General features: G+C 54.0%; 2 long non-coding RNA genes, 1 other non-coding gene and 1 pseudogene across 3 annotated transcripts; 3 read left to right on the forward strand and 1 right to left on the reverse strand.

The window, feature by feature from the left end:
- Positions 1 to 4,394: 4,394 nt before the first annotated feature.
- Positions 4,395 to 15,605, reverse strand: LOC120602897 (uncharacterized). The gene is made up of 3 exons (XR_005652898.1): positions 15,391 to 15,605; positions 10,660 to 10,669; positions 4,395 to 4,406 (listed from the first exon to the last, which is right to left on the reverse strand). It is a non-coding gene; the product is annotated as an uncharacterized LOC120602897 (long non-coding RNA).
- Positions 7,323 to 7,442, forward strand: LOC120603018 (uncharacterized; annotated as a pseudogene).
- Positions 15,606 to 16,090: 485 nt separating the features above from the next.
- Positions 16,091 to 18,532, forward strand: LOC120602900 (uncharacterized). Its single transcript, XR_005652901.1, has 2 exons — positions 16,091 to 16,805; positions 16,906 to 18,532. It is a non-coding gene; the product is annotated as an uncharacterized LOC120602900 (long non-coding RNA).
- Positions 18,533 to 20,460: 1,928 nt separating this feature from the next.
- LOC120603046 (5S ribosomal RNA) lies at positions 20,461 to 20,579 on the forward strand. The gene has a single exon (XR_005652952.1). It is a non-coding gene; the product is annotated as a 5S ribosomal RNA (ribosomal RNA).
- Positions 20,580 to 20,723: the final 144 nt, after the last annotated feature.

The raw sequence follows: 20,723 nt of genomic DNA on the forward strand, positions 1-20,723 counted from the left end.
GCCGTGAGGACGGAGGCGTGGGGAGCGAGCGAGGACGGCGCTGGCTCAGGCGAAGCACTCGGAACGGAGGCCGACAAACCGCGACTCCCGGCCTGGGCTCCCCGCGCAGCCCGCGAGCTCGGCCCTCCCCTGCGGCCTCGTTTAACCCCAGAACCACGGAGCTCAGGCTGCGGCCCCCGCCTTCCTTGATAAGGGCCCTGAGGCTCCGGTCAGCAGGCTCTGGCCTCGGCCTCCAGGTCCCCAGCCATACCCCTCCTGCTGTCCCCAACCAGTGAATGCCACGAGCTAGTGCGAATGCCCGGTGGTCTGGCCCAGACTCTGGCCCAGGACTTTCCGCGGTGAGCTCGCCACCCCGGCTGACGCTAGCAGAGCAACAAGCCGCCCCCTCTGTGCCTCTTTCCATCAGGTGCATCCAGGGGGTCTGTGTAAGGAGATGACGTGTAATCAAGACAGTCGGCGGCAGCTTAACGATTGTCACCGCACCGTCCTTTGTGCCCAGACCTCTGCTCTGTCAGACTTGCCACGGGGCCACTTGAGAGCGACTTCGTCTCTCTCCTGCAATCAGCACCCCCCCACCCCATCAGCCAAGCCCAGCCAGGGCACACTCACTGGCTGTCATCCACCCCCAACCAGGAGGGCGGACCCCAGCGAGGAAAAGCAGCAAGAACTGGGCAAATGGGTATCGGAGAGGCGCCCTGTACCGCAGGGACCGGGCACTGCCCGGCTGCCCCAGCGCGGAACACGACCCCTCTGCGACAGCCCCAAAGGCACAGACCACCCAGGGGGAATCGAAACGAGGAGGCAAAAGCCTTCACACTGAGAACTGCAAAACTCCGCTAAAAGGATTAAAGAAGAAAGACCCGAATAAATGGAAAGACATCAAGTTCATGGGCCGAAAGGCTGAATATTGCTAAAAAGGCGATTCTACCCAAAGCAATCTTCAAATTCAAGGCAATCCCAGTGACAGCTTTTATGGAAAGAGGAAAACCCACCTTAAAATCTGCATGGAATCTCACAAAACACTGAATAGCAAAAGACAATCTTGAAACGGAAGAATAAAGGGGGACAAACGTACCACGAAGCTGCAGTAGAGGACAGACGCGCAGACCACCCGAAGCGAACAGAGCCCGGAAACGAGCCCACTAGCGACGACCAACTGATTTTCGGCGAGGGGACCAAGCTCATTCGATGGAGATAAACAGTGGACAGCAAGAGCGAGATGAGGCAGGTCTCAGCACCCCATCAGTGCCACCAGGGCCACTCCGCTGGCTCCTGTCCCAGCCTGGTACCTGGTCTCGCGGGAGCTCGCATGGATGGATGAAGGACCGGAAGACCGATCAATGAACGACAATGAACAAATGAGAGTTGAGAAGCCAGGCGGGAGCCTTACACACCAGACCCAATAATAATATCCCTCAAAAGTACTTGGGCCCCCTCGACACCCACCGACGCGTGTTGCCTCCTTGCGTCTCTAAGAGCAACATTTTGAAACTATTGCCTTGACCCGCTGGGTCACACAATCGGGGACTGTGACTAGCATATTACTCCGACGAAATGGAACAGAACAGAATAGGTCAGTGCGCTTCACTCACGGGACAATATTATCTCATGAAACTTTTAAGAGAGATACATGATAGATAGATAGGAATAAATGTATCCTTGAACCAGCGTTTCTACGTAAAATGTCTTTTTTACCATGGGTCATGGTAAAATAAGTAAATAAATAAATATATATATACACACACACACACACACACACACACACATATAAATAATAAATATATTATTATATATTTATTATTATATATAAATAAATAAATATATTATTATATATAAATAAACATATTATTATATATAAATAAATAAATAAATATATATATATATATATATATATACACACACACACATATAAATAAGTTTGTTTAACAGCCACTGTCTCAGCTCCAAGGTTCCTGACCGTTTGTTGACCCTTGAAGAACCTGATCAGAGTCTCCTTCCTAAGCACACAAGGTCAGGTGAAACTGGGCACGCGATTTCTGGGGGTCCCCATTCTTACTTGCCCAATGAGGACAATATCATGGCTGCCTGTGCACAGTGCCAAGCCCAACCCCCAGGCAGTGCCAGGCCCAGGCAGTGCCTGCCATGGGACAGCTGCCACAGAAAGATGAGGAGGAAGACTCAACATTCCCATCGGTCCCTACTCCCCAGCCTCACCCCCAGCCAGGTTAAAGACCCACCTTGCAAACTACAAGAATACTGATTTACAGCTGGAGGGAATGCCCGACCGGAACTCACATTCCATACAATTCGTCCTTTTCAAATGTGCAATTCAATGATTTTCGGCATGTTCACAGGTCATGGGACCATCAACATCAAGCCAAATTGGGAATATTTTCATCACCCCCAAAGAAACTGTTGCCCATCAACAGTCACGCCCCCTCTCCTCCCTCAAAGAGTTCTCACGCACTACCAATGTACCCTCTGTCCCTGCAGACTTGACTGTTTTGGATGGTCCACATCAGTGGAATTCGATACTATGTCTCCTTTTGTGTCTGGCTTCTTTCACGAAGCATAATGTCCCCCAGGCTGATCCACGTGGCAGCACATATTGGCACTTTGTTCCTTTTCCTTGCCAAATAGTATTCCATTGCGTGGACAGGCTGCATTGTGTTTATCCATTCATCCGTTGATGGACATTTGGGTTGTTCCTCCTTCGAGGCAATTACGAATGATGAGCAGAGAGTGTTGGCATAAATCTTAAAGGCACGTAAATCTCCTTCGGCGACAGCCCTCACACTCTGGTTCTGATCAAGCCGGCTCGGTGTTTACAAAAAAGACATTCTTTTTTTTTTCTCCAAGAGCTCTCCTAAACAAGACAATTAGGAGGAGCCTACAAGCAGGGCTCTAAGAAAGAAAAACTAAATAACAATTGTAGAAACATGTCCTTGCAATGAGGCCCAGGGAAAAAATAAAATAAAATAAATGCCCAGCTGCATTTACAATAAGATTGAAAATCCTGTACGCTGCTCCAACAAAATTTCGAATCATTAAAGTCTCATTATACTAATAATATGTTTTCTAGACAGACTTTGCAAAAACACTCTCTTCCCTCTAAAAAGTGGACATTCTCAGAAGCAGCAGTGCTATGGAAGATGATGGGGCACAGATCCCAGGGCACCATGTCGCCCCAGCCCATGTCTGCAAATGCTTGCAGCCTGGGCCTGACCAGCCGGCAGGCAGCAATTACAGCGGACGTAAGGGAAGAGTGTATGTAGCTCCGTCCCTTCACCACCGGCCTGTCCCCTGGTCTTCTGTCCCTGCAGCTCTTCTCTGTTTGATGGGTAAAGTGGGGACCGGCAATAGTCGTCATAACGATGATAAGAACGCTGGCTAACAGCGATGGAGGGCGTTTCACTTGTCTAGCCCAAGCACTTCCCCGATACTTTATTATTAAAATGTTCAAAAGTATAGGACCACGTGAAGAAGTCAACACTGAACACCTGGACACCCCCCACCCGTGGTCCACCGCCGACGTCTTTCTATGCTCATTTCATCACGTATCCATCCATCCCTCCCTCTATCCAGCAGCCCACCTGTCTGCATTTCCTACGGCCGCCATAACAAATCACCATGAATTCAGTGGTTTAAAACCTACAAATGTATGATCTTTTGCCGGAAGTCAGAAGTCCAACACGGGTTTCGCTAGCTAAAATCAAGGTGTCGGCAGGCCGCGTTCCTTCCCGGGGCTCAGGGAGAACGTCGCTTTGCTTTTCCAGGCACCCACGTTCCTCGGCTTGCATCCCTGCATCGCTCCAGCCTGTTCCGCGGACAGATAATCCGGGATAAGCGCCTCCTCTCAAGAGCCTTAACTTCAGCGAAGCCCTTGGGCCACGTAAGGTGATGCCTTCTCAGGCCCCGGACACTGGACCATGGACACCTTTGGGCGCCACGATTCAGCTCACCGTACCGTAACCTCAATTTTTTACACATTTCAAAGTAAGTTGCAGACGGGGGCACCTTTCTACCTTTCTTTCCTCCTATACATCTGAATAACCAGAGTTCAGTATTTACTTATAGTTCTCTTTGTTTTAAATTTCTCAGTTAAAATTTGCATGCAATGAAATGCACATTCTTAGTGCCCGTTTTGACAGACTCATGCATCTGTGGATCTCAGACCCCTGTCAAGACAGAGGATGTTTTCAGAGTCAGAAAGTTCTGTCCCGTTCCTCCCTGTCAAGTTCCATCTCCACCCCAGAAGCGACAACCATAGATCAGTTTCAACCATCGCCCGACGGCGTATAAATGGAATTGTACAGTGTGCGTTGGGGTCGGGCCGCTTTGCTAGGCGGAGGGGTTTTGAGTCACCTTGTCGTCGTATGTATCAGTACTTCAGTCCTTCTTCCTGCCTGCTAGCATTCTGTCCCGTGAATATTCCCCTTTCTCTGTCGTCTGTATACGGACACTGAGCTGTTTCCAGGTTTTAACTATTACGAACGAAGCCGCTATGAACGTTCCAGTGTAAGTCTTCTCATGGTCACGGGTTTCCATTTCCCTTGAGTGAATCCATCGGGATTGCTGGATTATGGTGGGGGTGGGGTGCACGTCTAGTTCTTAAAGCCGTTCCCAAACTGACTTCCTGCGAGATGACAGCACCGTAGACACGCACCCCAACGCGTTCCGCACCTCGCCAAGTCTTGGTGTGATCATTTTAGCCGTTCTGCTAGGTGTGGAGTGTGCGGCCTCTGGTTCCCGTGTGTGGTTCATTTCCTGAGTGACTAATGATGCTGAGCTGCATGCTGGCCATCCGTACATCTTCTTGGCTGGAGTGTCTGTTCAACCTTTTATCTATTCTTTTCTTAGGTTGTCTGTCTTTTTATTACCGAGTTGGAGGAGTTCTTTACCCATCCTGGACACCAGTCCTTTATCAGACATGTGTTTTGGGAATTGCAATGGTTGGGATTTATAATAAGAAATATATAGATTCGGTCTCGATCCCAGTTCCTGGCCTAGAGAGTGGTAAAGGTGTCTTTTGTTATGTTAACGAGGTGACTTCTGGGAAAAAAACCAATGTAACCTAAGGAGGGAGGCTGGTTGCCAGGGAAACTAATAGGTGCTTAGAGAGTTGGTACTTTCCTTCCACCCTAGGACCCGGGGTGGAGGGTGGGACGGCGAATTGAGTTCGATCTCCAGTGGCCAGTGGTTTAATCAATCAGCCTCTCCAATGAAGCCTCCATCAAAACCGGAAAGGCCAGGTTCAGAGAGCATCCTGGTTGGCGAGCACGTGCGGACGCAGAGAGAGCCAGTCCCCTCCCCCACACCGTGCCGATGCATCTCTTCCATCTGCCTATTCCTGAGTGCATCCTTTATCATAAACTGGTCATCTAGTAAGTAAAATGTGTCTCTGAGTTCTGTGAGCCATTCTAGCAAATTAATCAAACCCGAGGAGGAGGAGGTGGGTACCGCTGACTGATAGCCTTTCTGTCAGAAGCACCTGGCTTGTGATCGGCGTCTGAAGTAAGGGGCTGTCTTGCGGGACCGGGCGCTTAATGTGTGGGATCGGACGCCGTCTCCGGGTAGATGGTGTCAGCATTCAGCTGAATCATGGGGTCCCCGGCTGGTGTCGGAGAATCGGTGTCAGAACCGTAGCCGGCGATCAGAAGCGGAAGTGGTTCCAGAACCGTGGGACTCTTTCCTCCCACTCTATGGCTCGGCTGGGCCCTATTTCAATTATATCATTTCATTAAATAACTCACTTAATTCCCCAACAACCCTGCGAGTTGAGTACACTTTACAGAAGAGGGACCTAGGGCACAGAGCAGGGACGTACTTCCCCAAGGTCAAAGCCTTAGAAGGCAGCGGGATCGGTCCAGACCCTGGAGTCGGGCCCAAGACTGGCCAGTGGCTGTGACCACTACAGACCGCCTCCTTCTTACTCGGCAAACACACAGAGGCCACCTCGGGTGACCCAAGAGCAGGCCTCATTATCGTCTCCCAAGATGGTGACACACCAGGCCCGGGGACACCGGCACAGAGCCAGCCACCAGCAGCAGGTACACACGGGACGCGGTGCTGTGAGTCGGCACAGAGCCGCCCCCACCTGGGGGAGGCCGACACCGAAGGCCATGGGGCAGACGGCTCCAGAATGTGAGGGCCCAAGCTGGGAGGATGGAGGGCCGCTGGCCAGGGGCCGGGCAGGCAGTGCGGTCCAGGGAGGGGCTGGGCCTGGTCCAGCTGTCGCATGAAGCTGCCAGTTCTGCCTTCCTTCTGTTAACACCAGCCAGCCTGTTTGGCACAAAACGGATCTCGTTTGTCCCCTCCGGGTGCATCTCGAGTGCCAGGAATTGGATTGGCTTTACCAGGAGCCCACTGGGATGGCTTCTCGTGTTTGAATCACTCTTTCTGTTTAGTGAGGCCGGTGGCAATTGAGTGCCAGACTGCCAGGGCTGACGTCTCAAGCTGCTGGCCACGTGACCTCCTCCTGCAAGAGCCTTCACTCCTCTGGGCCTCGGTTGGTTCCTCTACGAAATGGGGCCGAGCACGTGGTATCTACTTGCCAGCTTTGCATGAGGATGAAACGAGGTGGCACGCGGAGTGTTTAGCAGCGTGCCCAGAACGTCACACATGCCTGACGAGGCTTGGCCGTGAGCATGACAACTGTAGATTCCGTGTTGTTGTTGTTGTTTTTAATTCTTTTAACTTTATTTTTTTTTTACACCTCTTCTCAGAGGCTCTTCTGTGATGCTCGTATATATCCAATACGGGTTCTCCAAGGCCTTACTTTAAAAGACAATATTACTTTTCAAAAAAAAAGAAAAAGAGAGAAAGATGAAGACGCTTCGAATTACGTTCGGGAAAAAAGGTCCCTCGAATTTCATTTACACCAACAATCAATTCCGAACGTCTTTAGCGTGGCGATCCCCTTTCCCCAGCCTGCTCGGAGGACTCCATCCACATATTTAAAGCGGTGTCTAGAAGGTTCTAGCGGACTCCGCATATGCGAGAGGCAGCAAACGCTGAGAGTGGCCAGGCTCGCGCTGACCAGGCAGCCGCTCCCTGGAGGGCTGGATGCCGGCGAGCTCCGTGCCTTTGCCTTTTCAATCACTTGACATTCGCGTAGAACCTAGATCTTTTGGCATTGTCATTTTTCGAATGACAGTATGAAAATGCTTAACGTATTAAAACAAGAGGAGTAAGCCGTTAGGATGGTCTTCCTTGGGGAACCAGTCAGTATTCCTCACCGACTCCGGTGGGCTCGCAAGTAAAGGTTCAAAGACCCAAACTAAGAACAGTCATCCCAAATGCCTAAACTTAAAACAATCTGCGTCTATGGCCACGCCACCCTGAGCACGCCCGATCCCGTCCGATCTCGGAAGTTAAGCAGGGTCGGGCCTGGTTAGTACTTGGCTGGGAGACTACCTAGGAAGACCACCTAGGAGTAAACTATAAAAAAATAAGGGATTGTAAGCTGACAAGGTCCTTGCAATCTGTGAGGTCAACCAAGGGTTGCCTCGCCTAAAAAAATAATAATAATAAAAATAAACGATCTGCATGCAAGCCGAAGAAACTGCTTAAGATTGGCTGATGTTCCGGCATCTTAGGCTGGCAGGGATGCGCCGTGGGAGACCCAGGGGGCTGATGGCGCCTTCTGACACCCACCTGAGCCGGCCCCTCACCCCAGGCACACAGCGTCCGGCTCAGAACCCCCCGCTGCTCTGCCAAGGCCAGGCACTTGTCAGTTTTCTGCAGCGCACACCTCAGATGAGCGTGCACGTGCTTCCTGGTGACAGGGCCAGGGAAGCAGGGTTCCAACGGTCCCCAAATGCGAATATTTTAAAGGATTTAGTTGTTACCAACCATCGACTAGCTGCTCCATCAAACACAACGGGAAAGACGCCGCCAGAGGTGTTGAAACGACACAAGACCAGAGTGAGAGTGGGCTTCTCTTCTGGGGGTGACGGTCCCTCAGCCACCAGCCCTCGCCCCACACACAGCAGGGCTGACTAATCGGCCCCAGCACTCCTCCCCCTGCCCGCCCCCCACCCCGAGCCCAGACACACAGCCTCGGGGTCCCTGTCAACTCAGCGGCTGGCAGTCACCGCACAGCGAGCCGGGTGTGCTGGCAGGCGGAAAGCGCCTCGTCACCGCGGCCGTGCCCTCCTCACCAGCTGCGGAGTCCAGATTCGATGGCGACACGCTCGCTTGCCAACGTTATCCATCCCTGACACTGGCAGAGCCCGCGCTCGGTCGCTGATAAGGCTTCACCTCCTTTTCATCCTCATATCACCTAGGAGCGAGCGACTCGGGCCCGGTCAGGAACGAAGGCTTCGGGAGATGAAGCGGCAGACCCAGGGAGCGAGGGCGAGAGCCGAGACCGGCCCCGCCACCCCGCACGTGGCCGCCCGCGGGAACACGCGGCATTTCTGAGAAGCAGCGAGGTCCCTTGAGCTGGAACACGCGGAGCTGGTATCCTCCCCCCCACGTCTCCACCTCACGAGTGAAGCGAGGCCCCAAAGCTTTAAACTCAGATGATAAACGCATGTCCCCAAAGAGGACCGCACAGCCCGGGCACTCAGAGGAGGCAGGAAATGAAAGGCCGTCCCCGGTGGCCACGTGACCCCTTGGGTGCCGTGAGCCTGACACCGGATGATGCCAGAACCTGCCGCTCGTCCCATCTTCTAACCAGAAGGTCTCTCATTTGAGTATGTGTCACTAAGAAGGATCTCAAGCGTGCAAAAGTCACCAAAATCTTTGAGAGCTTATGGCATTGCACGCTTGATCGCCTACCCCAACGGCCGTCAGTGCAGATAAGCAGAGCCACACTCCTGGGCCCGCGTATATTTGTAATGTATCCCTGAGCTTCCTAGTGGTTTTCGGCCTCAACGTAGTAAAATAAATAGTGAAGATGCTCACTAGGAAGGAAAGCAGTTTTCATCAGAAACCCGAAAAATGCACAGCGAACACAGAGAAGACACGCCTGCTTAGGGCTCGTCGCGTGTGTGACGGACCCAGAGATTTGAAGCAAGAAAACAGCTACGTAAGGGAACCTGCCCTTTGCCAACCACGGCAGGAGGGATCGATCAGACGGAGCCCTTAAAACCACTGGCAGCAGGTGCTCACCACTTACATCTGATAAACATGCCTTAATCATCCTGACGGCCGGACAGGGAGTGCGGTGGTAAGCAACTCTGGGATGCCCAATAAATATTCATTCCTCGGAGTGGAGATGGGAATTCGAAGCAGAGCTCCGCTAATGAGCGAGGTTGCCAAGGCGACCTGTCTCTGGGGACCTCGCAGGTACAACCAAGATGCTAGAACCACAGAGAGTCTGCTATTCCTCAAAGAGGCCGCCTGGGACCGGGAGGGCGGGGAACACCAAAGCCGTCACGTTTCCGTGCTCCAGAGGCAAAGTTTCCGAGGGGTTTTAAGAGGCCGCCTAGAAAGCAGAGTGCGACTCAAGCGGACGTGCCTATGTGTGTTTCTCTCGTGAGTGCCCTCCGTGCTCCGCCGGATGACTGTGGAACAAGCAAGGAGCAATGCTGGATGTGACGACTATAATCGGAGTCATAATCAAAGGAAACTTTACAAAGCCACGCCAAGCCGCCCTTGGAGGCCACTTCCTCTCAGAGAAAGGAAAAGAGAACAGCAATTTCCAGTGGTTTCTAATTCTCCCCAAGGAGCTGGACAGTCGCAGATGACCTGACGGTACCAAGAGCTGACTGTACCCACGGACAGAGGCAGCCCTGCTCAAAGAAGAGGCGTTTGGAGAGAGGAATGTAGAATTATTTTTCTCTTCGTTGGCAGGGTCTGCAGAGAACCTCACAGGCCTGATGGACCCAAACAGGACATGAGCCGGCTTCTCGTCCCTTAGAACATCTAGAAGCCCCCCGTGTGCACGGCCCCAGCCCCCCACCCGGTACAGCCCTCCACTTCTAACCAGCCACTCTCTTTCCCTTCTGATAGGTTAGGAGGACAACCGACCTTAACCGTGACCTGTGGTTCCCTCTCTAAGGGCCCTGTAGATGCTCAGCTTGATCACATGGGTGCCTAGACATTTGAATTCCAAGAGCCCTACCTCCTCTGGCCGAAGGAGACCGACTCCTTACGAATCCTTTCCCTGTAACTTGCCACAAAGAGGGATACGATCCCCTTTTCAGCTCCAAAGGTAAGCTGAGATCTACATAAAGTCACCATCATCCCAGCCAGCTCTCTACGCAAAACTCCTGAGCAGGTTGCAAACCCACCTCCTACCTGGTGCACTAGCCCTGTGCGTGAGGGGGCGGGGCGGGGCAGGGGCGGGACTCTGGAGACGGTGCCTCATCCAATCTCTTTTTAGATCCCGCAGGCCGGGGATGACAGGGCCCTGCTGACCACTCCAGCTGGCCCACAGCTGACCATAGCCCACATGCCACATCATGGCCCAGCCACCAGGAACCGCCTGCACTTCCCCAAAAGGGACGAGCTGGGGTCTTCTCCAGGCCTCAGGCATGGAGCCCCATGCCCCTCCCCGGCTGACTCCTAGCCATCCTTTACAGGCGACCGGGGGACCACTTCCTCCAGCCGGAACCCAGAACCCCAAGTCCAGGCTGGGTGTCCGCTGTGGGTCTTGATCACCACACCGGCCTGCCCCCTCCCCACAGCAGACCCCAGGCTCCCGAGAACAGGCCAGTCACTGCCCGCCACCAGGTAAGCACCACGTAAAGATTCTCCTATATGTGTCCTTCTGCCCCCCAGCTCTCTGAGCACCCCCACCCTCTGCTGTCCAGGGACAGGGGACGAGGGGCCTTCACTCCCCTCCTGTTTCGGAGCACCCCGCCCTCTGCCCTCCAGGGACAGGGGACGAGGGGCGTTCACCCTGACCCTGTCTCCCACGCAAAGCAATTTCAGAGGATTTCATTGCATTTCCTTTGAGCTGTCATAAAAGTTTCCCATTTCTCCTCACACAGCAATCTCCAGAGAGGGAGTCTGCCAAACTACGCCTATCTCCCTCCTCCGGGAATCTGCCCCCCAGGACCCCCACCCACCAGGAGGCTGCATCACAGCCCAGCCATGCATGCCCGGCCCAGATGGCCATGTGAATTCTCTCCCTCAAGAAACTAAACTGAGCACCCAGACGCTGGGCTGGGGGTGGGGTGGGGGGTCACAGTGGGGGGCATTCTGGCAGTGGAGGGCCCCGAGGACTTTCCCACACTTCGGGCTGGTCAGCCGGCCCCTGGAGTTCTCGAGACACTTCAGGAAAGAAACGCGAGGTGTCCTCCACCAGCACACGGTCTGACATTTGGGGCTGGATAACCGTGCCGTGTGTGGCCATGCCGTGCATTGTGGGAAGTGTACCCGCATTCCCAGACTCCACCCACTAGATGCCAGGAGCACCCTGGCCCCCAGACATGACCACCCGAAGTGTCCCCAGACACTGCCAATGTCCTCCGGGGCAGAAGCACCCGCAGTTGAGAACTACCAGTTTAAACTACCATGAAGGGCTCCTGAGTAAGGGGTTGTTTCTTCGACTATAAAATGAGAGGGAAATTTCCTACCTTGCAGATAACTTTCAGGCAGGTAAAAACTCCTACCTTGCAGGGCTAAATTACACAACATCAGTACCAGGGACTCATTACAGAAGGGTGTCGGTGGGTGTTTGGGGTGACACAGTGTCTACGCAGCTGATCACCGTAAAGACGGGAGCCCAGGTGGGGAACAAGTAATGATTTAGGACTCGGAGATTTCTCTCCTGGAAGTTTATTTCAAGTCCACGAAAGATACTCAGTATTTTCAACCTTCAGTTCCGGGTCACGGCGACCTAGCGATTTCTTTAGCTCTAGTTCGCGAGGTCTCTGTCAGCATCTTACTCATTTATTACTAACTCTGCTTCAGATGCTTAGAAGACAATCAGGGTCAAGAGAAACAGAAGACGAGCCACAGACTGGGAGAAAATACGTGCAAAAGCCTGATCCGAGGAAGGAGTTGTATCCAAAATACACCAGGAGCTCTTGAAAGTCAACGATAAGAAAGCTAACAACTCAATTAAAAACGGGCCAAAGACCTGAGCAGACAGGCCGCAGAAGATGCACAGATGGCACACAGCATGCGAAAAGGTGCTCCCCGCCCCAAGTCATTAGGGGATGTGAACCCAAAACTGCTCTAAAAAATACATTTGCAAAAAAAAAAAGCAATCAGGGTCTAGGACTTTCCCTAATGCTTTCCTCAGAGAAGGAAAATGGATGAGACCTCAGGTTTGGCTTTGGCGGCTTCGGCTCCGAGCGGTCCAGCACTGGTCACTGGTACCTGGGCACCATGGTGGGGACTTGGGGGCAGAGGGGACCCTCTCATGGCAGATGGATGGAGGGGACTCTACTCGGCCCCGTCCCGCCCCAGTGCCCTCAGAGCTGGCCTCCCGCCTCCAAGGACTTTACGCAGCAGTTGGGCATCCCCAGGGCACCCCTCAGCCTGCCTCCTGGCCTGTGGGGCCTGTCATCCACGGTCGTGGGGGGACCTCACGTGGGGAGTATTCCTTCTGCACCCGCTCTGCTGCGCCCCAGTGAAACCAGACGGGCTTTTAGCGAGTTGCTCCTGAAAGTCCCCAGGCCTTCTATGGAGAGCTTTTCCTTTTATTTTATTTATTCTATTTTATTTTATTTTATTCTTTATTTTATTTTTTAAGTGTTCCTTTCCACTGTTCCCGATGCCCAGTCAGTCCCAGTTCCGTTTTCTGGCCCGGGCCACCACATGACATGACATGACTCCCTAGAACGCGGGCCTTAATCACGCCGTGAGCTCATCCAGGAGCAAGTCCCACACCGGGCCCTCCAAACCTCGTGCAACCCTTTCCTGAAACCACCTCCCCTGGAAAAAACGGGACGTTCACCCCCAACGTGTAGCCCTGCGCCTCGTCACTGCCTCCGGCTCTATCACCCTGGGCAGGGCCAAATGCTACAGGCTCCCTGAATCGCCAGCTTCTCGGCAATGCCATCCCCCACCTCCCTCCCAGGGAACCCACCTCCACCCACACTCCTGAGCTCACTGTCAACTTTCTAACAAAGGAGGAAATGAAACCCTCCACGCAGCTGGCAGCGCCCAGCGAACCCCTGAGCACCCTCTTCCTGGCCATTCTGTGGTAGGCAAATGAGCTCCAGCTCAAAGGGGCCCAAAGTCTGGGCCAGGCGCAGCTCCAGCTCATGGGACGCATGAATGGTACCGAGGGCAAGTTGCCAGGGCAACAGGCCTGCAAGAATCCTGGCCACTCTCAGTTATTCGAGACCTCATTACCCAGTCTTCACACCTCGCCTCCCCCCTCTGACTGCTTCCCCACTTCCCAGAAGACCAGATGGAAGCCACTAAACCTTTCCAAGCCCAGCCCTCCCCCAATTCCTGCATCTGTGCCCAATTAGTGTTTGCAGCCTTCCTGTTCCTATAAGGGGACCCTTAATGGTGCCAGGCACCTCGACCTTGAGAACCAAGGCAAGGGACCCCGCTAACTTGCACACAAAAGCAACGGCAGCGATACCACAAGCGTCTGTCTCTTGCTTTTTCCCATCTATTTAATTCATCACTGGATGTTTTCGATAATTGGGATTCTTGGTACATTTAAATCAAACCAGATTGGCCCTCAATTTTCCACGCACACACGAGTTCATTAAAGCAAGGACAAGAAGCACTTCACTTTGGAACTTGAGACCGGTCCATGACTTCCGGCAGGGATTCTTCGTATGGCAGGAGCCTAAATGTCACCTATAAAAAGCTGTAGTCGTTCCGAACATTCCGCTTCCTTGCTATTCTGTGAAAGATGCTTTTCCTGGTTCCTTCTGGTCTCAACCCAAACGTCACCTGCTCTGAGGCCTGCCCTGGGCCCTCTGTCTGACGGTGCAGTCACATTTTCCACGTGGCACCTATTATTATTACAGTACCGTTGGCCTGTTGACTACAGCTGACTCCCTGATCCACTAGACCAAGAGCCTTGTCTATTTTTTCTTCCTAGGTTCCCCTGCAGGCACTGCCAAACACATCCGGGCAGGGACTGTCATTTGTGTCTGTAATTGCCGTCGGGCCTAAAGAGAAACTGAAATGCTTTTGGGTGAGGGTGACCATGACTGCAAGTGACAATGCACATCAGAGAGGCAGCGGGAATGATAGAGAGAGAGGGCCTGTCATTTACCATCTCATTTAGGAGGCATGACTTGATAGGGAGGAATACAGACCAGTCTGGGTCCTTAAACACAGGAGCGACCATTTGCTCAGGAGGAGACTAAGGGTGACAAGGCCTTCCCCCTGGGGAGCTGAATAATCTGATTCGTTAAAAGCACCCTCAGTGGGAAATGCATGGCCCCCAATACAAAGCCCTGGGGGGAGTGCAGTTCACACATCCTCTAGATGGCAGTGTGCCACGAGCACCCCTAGGAGTACACAGTGGGGGAGTGAGTGATTCGCAGGGGTACACGTGTCCCTGCGGGGAGACTTTCCTGGTGGTAAATCAGGCTCCGGGGCGTGGGGAAAACCCTCTGCTTACTCTCAACCCCGTCCTTTCCTTTCCCACCACCGGTCGAGGCCAGCCCTGGGGCTTCTCCTCCACCTCCTGCCTTTTCACAGTCCCCAAGTCACCCTCACCGGACTGGAACCTACCTGCCCCAGGGGAAGATTCTCCAGCCTGAACAGAGGGGAGTCGGGAATGCAGGGGGAGGGCCTGGGGGCAGCAGTTTATTTAAAGCGCGCGCACAGGGCGCCAGAAGTTACATCCCTCGCACCCCCATTCTTGTTTCTTAATGTAAGAGGAGGTAGGTAGCTTTTTGTAATTATGTCCGTGGGCGCATGGAGTAAAAACTAAGGGACCTCCCTCTGTAGTCTTTGCTCACAGGACCCCCCAGGGCTCCGGCCTGCTCGCTCTGCGCGCCTCTCCCTTCCTCCCCGGTCCGGGGCAGGGCCCGAACGCCATGCAGGTCACACGCCCCCAGGACAGCAACGGGCCCTGGCGCCCAGTCCGCATAAGCGGAGTGGAGGGGTCACGGCGCAAGGCCACATGAAGGCGGCCTGCAGGCGGTGCCGCCCTTGAACGGTACTAACTAAATGGCGACTCGAGCAGGGGCGGGCGCGGGGCTGTCCTCCGCGTGCCCGGGGCTCGCCTGACGTTTGCTCCAAGTCCTGCGCTCAGCAGCAGCTGGCGCCGGCGCGAGGGCGACGCCGGAGCCCGGGAGGCGGGAGGGGGCGGCCTGGCTGGCGGCGGTTCCCGGCGGCCGTTTAAACCGCCGGGAGGAGGAGGGAGAGAGGGTCAAGGCCCGTCCTGAAGGTCGCGGCTGCGCGCCACGCCACGCGGGCCGGGCGGGCCTCGGGGACGCGCGCGCGCGCGGGGACGCGCGGTCCCGGCGGGGATCGGGTCGGCTGGAGGCCGGCGGCCGGCGCACTCACCCTCTCTGGCCTTCTTCTTCCTCGCCAGCGTGCCGCCCAGCTTGCCCAGGAACGACTCGTCCTTCTTCATCTTGGGGGGCCGCAGGAGGGGCGAGCGCAGCGGCGCAGAGGACATGGGCCACGGGGGACACCGGCAGCCGGGCGCGGGCGCGGGCGCAGCGCGTGGGGGAGCCGCCTGGTCGCCGCCCCGCCGCCCGCTCGGCCCGGGGAGTGGCCGGAGGGCGCGGCCCCAACTCCGGCCCCCGCCCCGCCTCTAGCCCTGAAACGCCGGGCGCCTGAGGTCGGCCCCGTCCGGGGCTCTGCGGTCACCCCTTCCTGCCCGCCAGCTGCCCGCGAGCCGCCGCCGTTCCCACGCTGCGCCTCACTCTCACTGCCACGGACGTGGGGGGCAGCGGTGCGGCTCTTAGGGCCGGGCTGGGACGGACCCCTGGGGCTCCTCCTGCATCCTTTTGTTCTGCTGGCCTGAGCCCTGAGCTTGGCGGGCTCCAGCGGGGAGCGCGGCCCGCGGGGCATCAAATAACCGCACAAATAGGTCATTTCACTCGCCGAACTTCCACCCAGAGCCAGGCCTGAGGCTGGGGAGACCCCTGTGAACTGTGCCCACCCTTCAGAAACTTAGGGTCTGGGGGACAGTGCTGGCAGATAGGTACCCTCCGTGAACTTATCGGGTCCTAGGGAGCAGGGGATTGTTCCCTGAAGAGGTGACGGGAAGCCACAGGAAGCGGTGCCGGCAGCGCGCACCAGGCACTGGGGTTCTGGGAAGAGCAGGAGCAGAGGGCACAGCGTGGGTCGCCCTGAGGAAGGGAGAGGAGAGAAGGAAGAGCAGGCCCCGGAAGTGCTGGGAGCTGAGGGAGGGTTTTAGGATGCGAGGTGACAGGATCCGATTTGGGTCCACAAAGTCGTCTGGCTGGTGTGTGGACAGAGGGTGGAGGCCGGAGGGAGGGAGGCCTGTTCCCAGGCCCATGGTGACTTAGGAGGGAAGCGGACAGATTTCTGGGGACCCTCATGGGTCATCGCAGTGGGAAGAGTTGAAGCCCCTTCTTGCTGGCCCCTGGAAGACGGGCGGGGACAGTCACCCACCGACAGGGGCTGTCAGAGGGGGTCTGACCGCCCGGCGCAGGCATCTGGGTCCACGTGCGCAGACGAGGGCGTCTGTCCATCTCCCTCTGCGCTGGCTCCGTGCCTCACAGCACACGAACTCCTCGGGTTCCCCTCGGCAGACATGGATGTCTGCCACGTGGGGGCCAGGCCCTGTCCTCCCGCTGGGGGTGCAGAGACCACAGGGACAGAGCCTCGCCCTCTGGGAGTTTGTGATCGGGGAGACCCGTGTGCGATGGCCATAGTGACACAGGATGCAGGAGTCATGCCGTTCGGAACCCAGAGAGCTGGAAGAGGAGCAGGAGGAAAAGAAGGAGGTGGGAGGCAGGGGACACGGGAGGTGTGGTGGCAAGGAGTCTCGGCAGGGAAAGGACACCTGACCTGGGACAAAGTTGAATAACCTCTTCCTCCCTTCAGCAAAGCGAGAGAAGGCTCAGCAGGCAGACAGACGGGGCACTAGGAGGCAGAGACTCACGCACCCAGGGGCGTGAGGGCGGCAGGATGGGACCAGCAAGCTGCCCAGTGTGGACTGGGTGAGGAGGCTGAAGAGAATGAGGCCAGTGACCCTGTGCGGAGACCCTGAGCCACTGACGGGACACGAGCAGAGGCCGGACATGTCAGATAGCTGCAGAGGACGGACGGAAGCAAAATCCCAGCCAGAGACCGATTTGGAGGCTACTGAAAACGGGCTGGGCCGGAGCTGCCGAGGCCCCGTCTGGAGGCAGTGGCAGAGGCGGGTGACAGAGAAGAAGGAGCTTTCAGGACTGCAAACCACAACATTTGGACAATAATTGGAGGCCGGGGTTTGGGACAGTGAAAGATCAGAGGTTTCTGAGGCTTCACATGGCCCAATTTAGGGTATCACCAAGCAAACGGGGGAGCACACAGATAGGTCGTGGATTTGCTTATTGAGACCCCAGTGGGATCCCGGCACAGTGCTCTCTGAATGCTGGAGGGGTGCCGTCAGCGAGGGCGGAGGTCTCTAGCCCCTCCGAGAACCTGATGCGCGGGCCAGACAGTCTACTCTAGAAAAATGTACACACGAGATGTTGCATATTGTTTCAGAAGGTCCCCAGACACCCCCACTGCCCTTGGCACACTCACAGACCCCAGGTGGAGCACCTGTGACCAGAAGAGAGTGAGCAAGGGAGTCACCTTGGGGAAGAAAATGGGACAGCACCGTAGCCCCAGGGCCACGAGGACCAGGAACCCAGCTGTAGTCCGTGGTGCGGTGACTGACCGTTTGACTGTTCATCAGTGGGTCCAGCTCCCCAGAGGACGCACAAAATTTACAACTTTTATTTGGTAACTGCTAATTTGAACACTGCGGAGTCGGGTGGAATCCTACTTTTAAATGTCATTACACCAGGAAAAAAATTCCTCTGGAAGCAGAAACCCACGCCCTGATGGCTGCCCACCTGTTTCAGGCAAGACTACTCGCTACAGCCGAGACGTTCTTAGCTGTAAGAGGAACCGACCGACCTGGGCCTTGCGTGATAGTCGGGCTCCTGGGATTCTGTAGACATCATTTGTATAAAAACATATTTTAGATGCAAGCGCGGCACTTAGTATTGAGAAATTCACGCAAAGCAGCTACTTCTGGACGAAGTCCACATGGCTCCCTTCCCGGAGGTGAGAGACGACCTTTGCAGTCTGGGGCCGAAAGGGCCACGTTCACGAGCTCTATTCCCCCAGCACCTCTTGGGCTGGAGGATGGGATGATTTCTGGTTAAACGCAGCCTGGAAGTTTTCTCTAAATTATTGTGTTAGTCGTAATGGTTTTTTATTTGTTCGTCTTGTTTTTGTCTTGTGTGTGCTGTAGATGACAACCAAGAACAGACTTGGTGGCTGTGGATTAGTTTGTATTTTTTTTTCAGAGTTAGAGGAAGGAGAAACAATGATCTGAACCCTCAGAACCTTTCCTCCTTCCTGGCCTGACTCCTGGGGAATTTACATGGCATTCTCTGCAGGGGTGTAGTCAGCTCACTAAAGCGCCTTTCCAAACTGCTTTTGGGAGAGCAATAAACATAAATATTCGCCTGAAGTTTGAAAAGTGTCGATTTTTAATTAAAAAAAAGAAGACTTAACGAGAAGCAGAAATATAGTCTTAGCGCCTGTCCGTATCAACTCGGTCTTCCGCTTCCTAGCCTGCTACACACATCCAGCCCGCACCTCCGCTCTGCATACATTTGACGTTCCGAGAATAATTATGAAAATCAGGTTACAGGAAGCTGCCCCTCTTAAAGAAACCATGTGAGTTGCTTTTGAACTGTGGCTCCAAAGAGGCCAGCTCCTTATAAGCTTTGTTAAGGATGAGATGCACATGCTTCACGAGCAGGTGCTGCCTTCCAGGCCCTGGGCTCGGTCCCACGCTGTGTGGTCTCGGTCAGCCTCAGTTACTCATAGTCTCGCCCTCGTCCACGTAAATGGACGGGCACTGGGCAAGGTAAACGAATGTAATTTGTCCAAACGCTTCAGCTGAGGCAAACCAAATGAACAGCCTTAAAAGTAGTGAGACAGGGGAGTGGATAAACCACTGGTATACTCATACGCTGGAATACTACTGAGCCATCAAAAAGAACAGTCGCACGGATGGATCTCAAAAACATGCTGAGCGAAAGAGGCCAGACACAAGGGTACACGCTACGGGAATCCACTCATCCCAAGTTCACGGTCAGGAGGCTTCTTGTCTGTGTTGAGAGCGGTCACCCTTGGGAGGGGGGAGAGGCAACTCTGGGTGATGCGAACGTTCTGTCTTGGTGTGGGTGGTAGGCCCCAGGTGTATACACCCAAGTGAAAGCCTCGCACTGTACACCGAGGAGTTGTACATTTCACCGCACATCAGTCAAAGCTCCATAAACCCCTGGGGGAGAGAAAGTAAACCAATGACGCCCCGGGGCAGGACAATCTGAGCTCTGTACCTTGCCCGCTTTGCAAAGTTGGGGTTTGTTCCCTACCGACGGTCTCTTAGGGCACCATGGGGCTTAAAGAGAGTTTTAACAGCTACCTCCTCCTCATGCCTCTTTCATATAATCAAAAGAAGTGATGTCTTTCAAACAACCAAAAGCAGCCGTTAGCTCTTGGAACTCATCTGAGGGAGTACGAAGACTGTGAACTATTTTCTTGTGTTGCTCATTTTCAAAGCTCCTGGCGATCTTAGGAGCGTTAGAAGCGTGCAGAGAAAAATGATGGAAAGCCTTAATTGATTCAGTGATGGAGAAAATGCCTTCTCCCCCCAGGTGACACTTTCGTTAACTCTCACCGACCTTTGGGACGGCATGCCGTAATCATAAGGTCCCGAGGCCTTTTGAATGGTGTTATTTAATCGGTTTGCTAATTTAGTGATCTGGCGAGAGAGTCCCCTGTGATTTTCGCTGTGAATGCGAGCATGAAAAGATGACCAAACTTGCCTGGAATTTTAAAACTGTGGTGGTAACACTTTCTCCCCAAACCAAATGTGAGCCAAACATGAATCACTGACTGCAGCGCCCAACAGCCTCTCACTCAGAGAATTTGAAAACATCAGCAAACTTCGAGACAAGGGAAGTTAGATTTGCATTTAATAGCAACTCCTCTGAGTCTTGTTTTTGCATAGTAGGCAAATTAAACCGCACACGCATTTTGTTCCCCTAAACATTTTACAGATGAGGAATGAATGAAAGGTTGGCACGGGGTTATGGATTCCCAGTCTTCTATGGGGGAGAATTGATAAAGTTCCTGAAAAGACTATGCATTCGGATAGCAAATTCCTTGAAAAACGCCAGTACCTCTTATGTGGGTGGGAGAACAAAGGGCAGACCTATTAGACATTCACACTTTAGTCTGAATTTCTTTCACCATTCATTTGCCATATATATATATCACCTGCCTGCAAAATACAAGGCTTTGCTTTTCTCCTCCCACCGAACTTAGGAGCTGTGAGGTAATGAGAGCTGTGCTTTGGCGGGGAGGGGAGAATGATGAAAGATGGAGGTCTACAGCCACGTCGCCCTGAACACGCCCGATCCCATCTGATCTCGGAAGCTAAGCAGGGTCAGGCCTGGTTAGTATTTGGATGGGGGACCACCTAGGAAGACCGGGTGCTGTAGGCGTAAAAAATTTTAAAAAATTAAAAAAATAAGAGACTGTAAGCTGACAAAGTCCTTGCAATCTGTGAGGTCAACCAGATTGCTTCGCCTAAAAAAAAAAGAAAGAAAAAAAAAGAAAAGAAAGAAAGAAAGAAAGAGGGGCTGTTT

The sequence above is a fragment of the Pteropus medius genome, unplaced genomic scaffold, assembly GCF_902729225.1.
Source record: "Pteropus medius unplaced genomic scaffold, Ma_sr-lr_union100, whole genome shotgun sequence".
NCBI lineage: Eukaryota > Metazoa > Chordata > Mammalia > Chiroptera > Pteropodidae > Pteropus > Pteropus medius.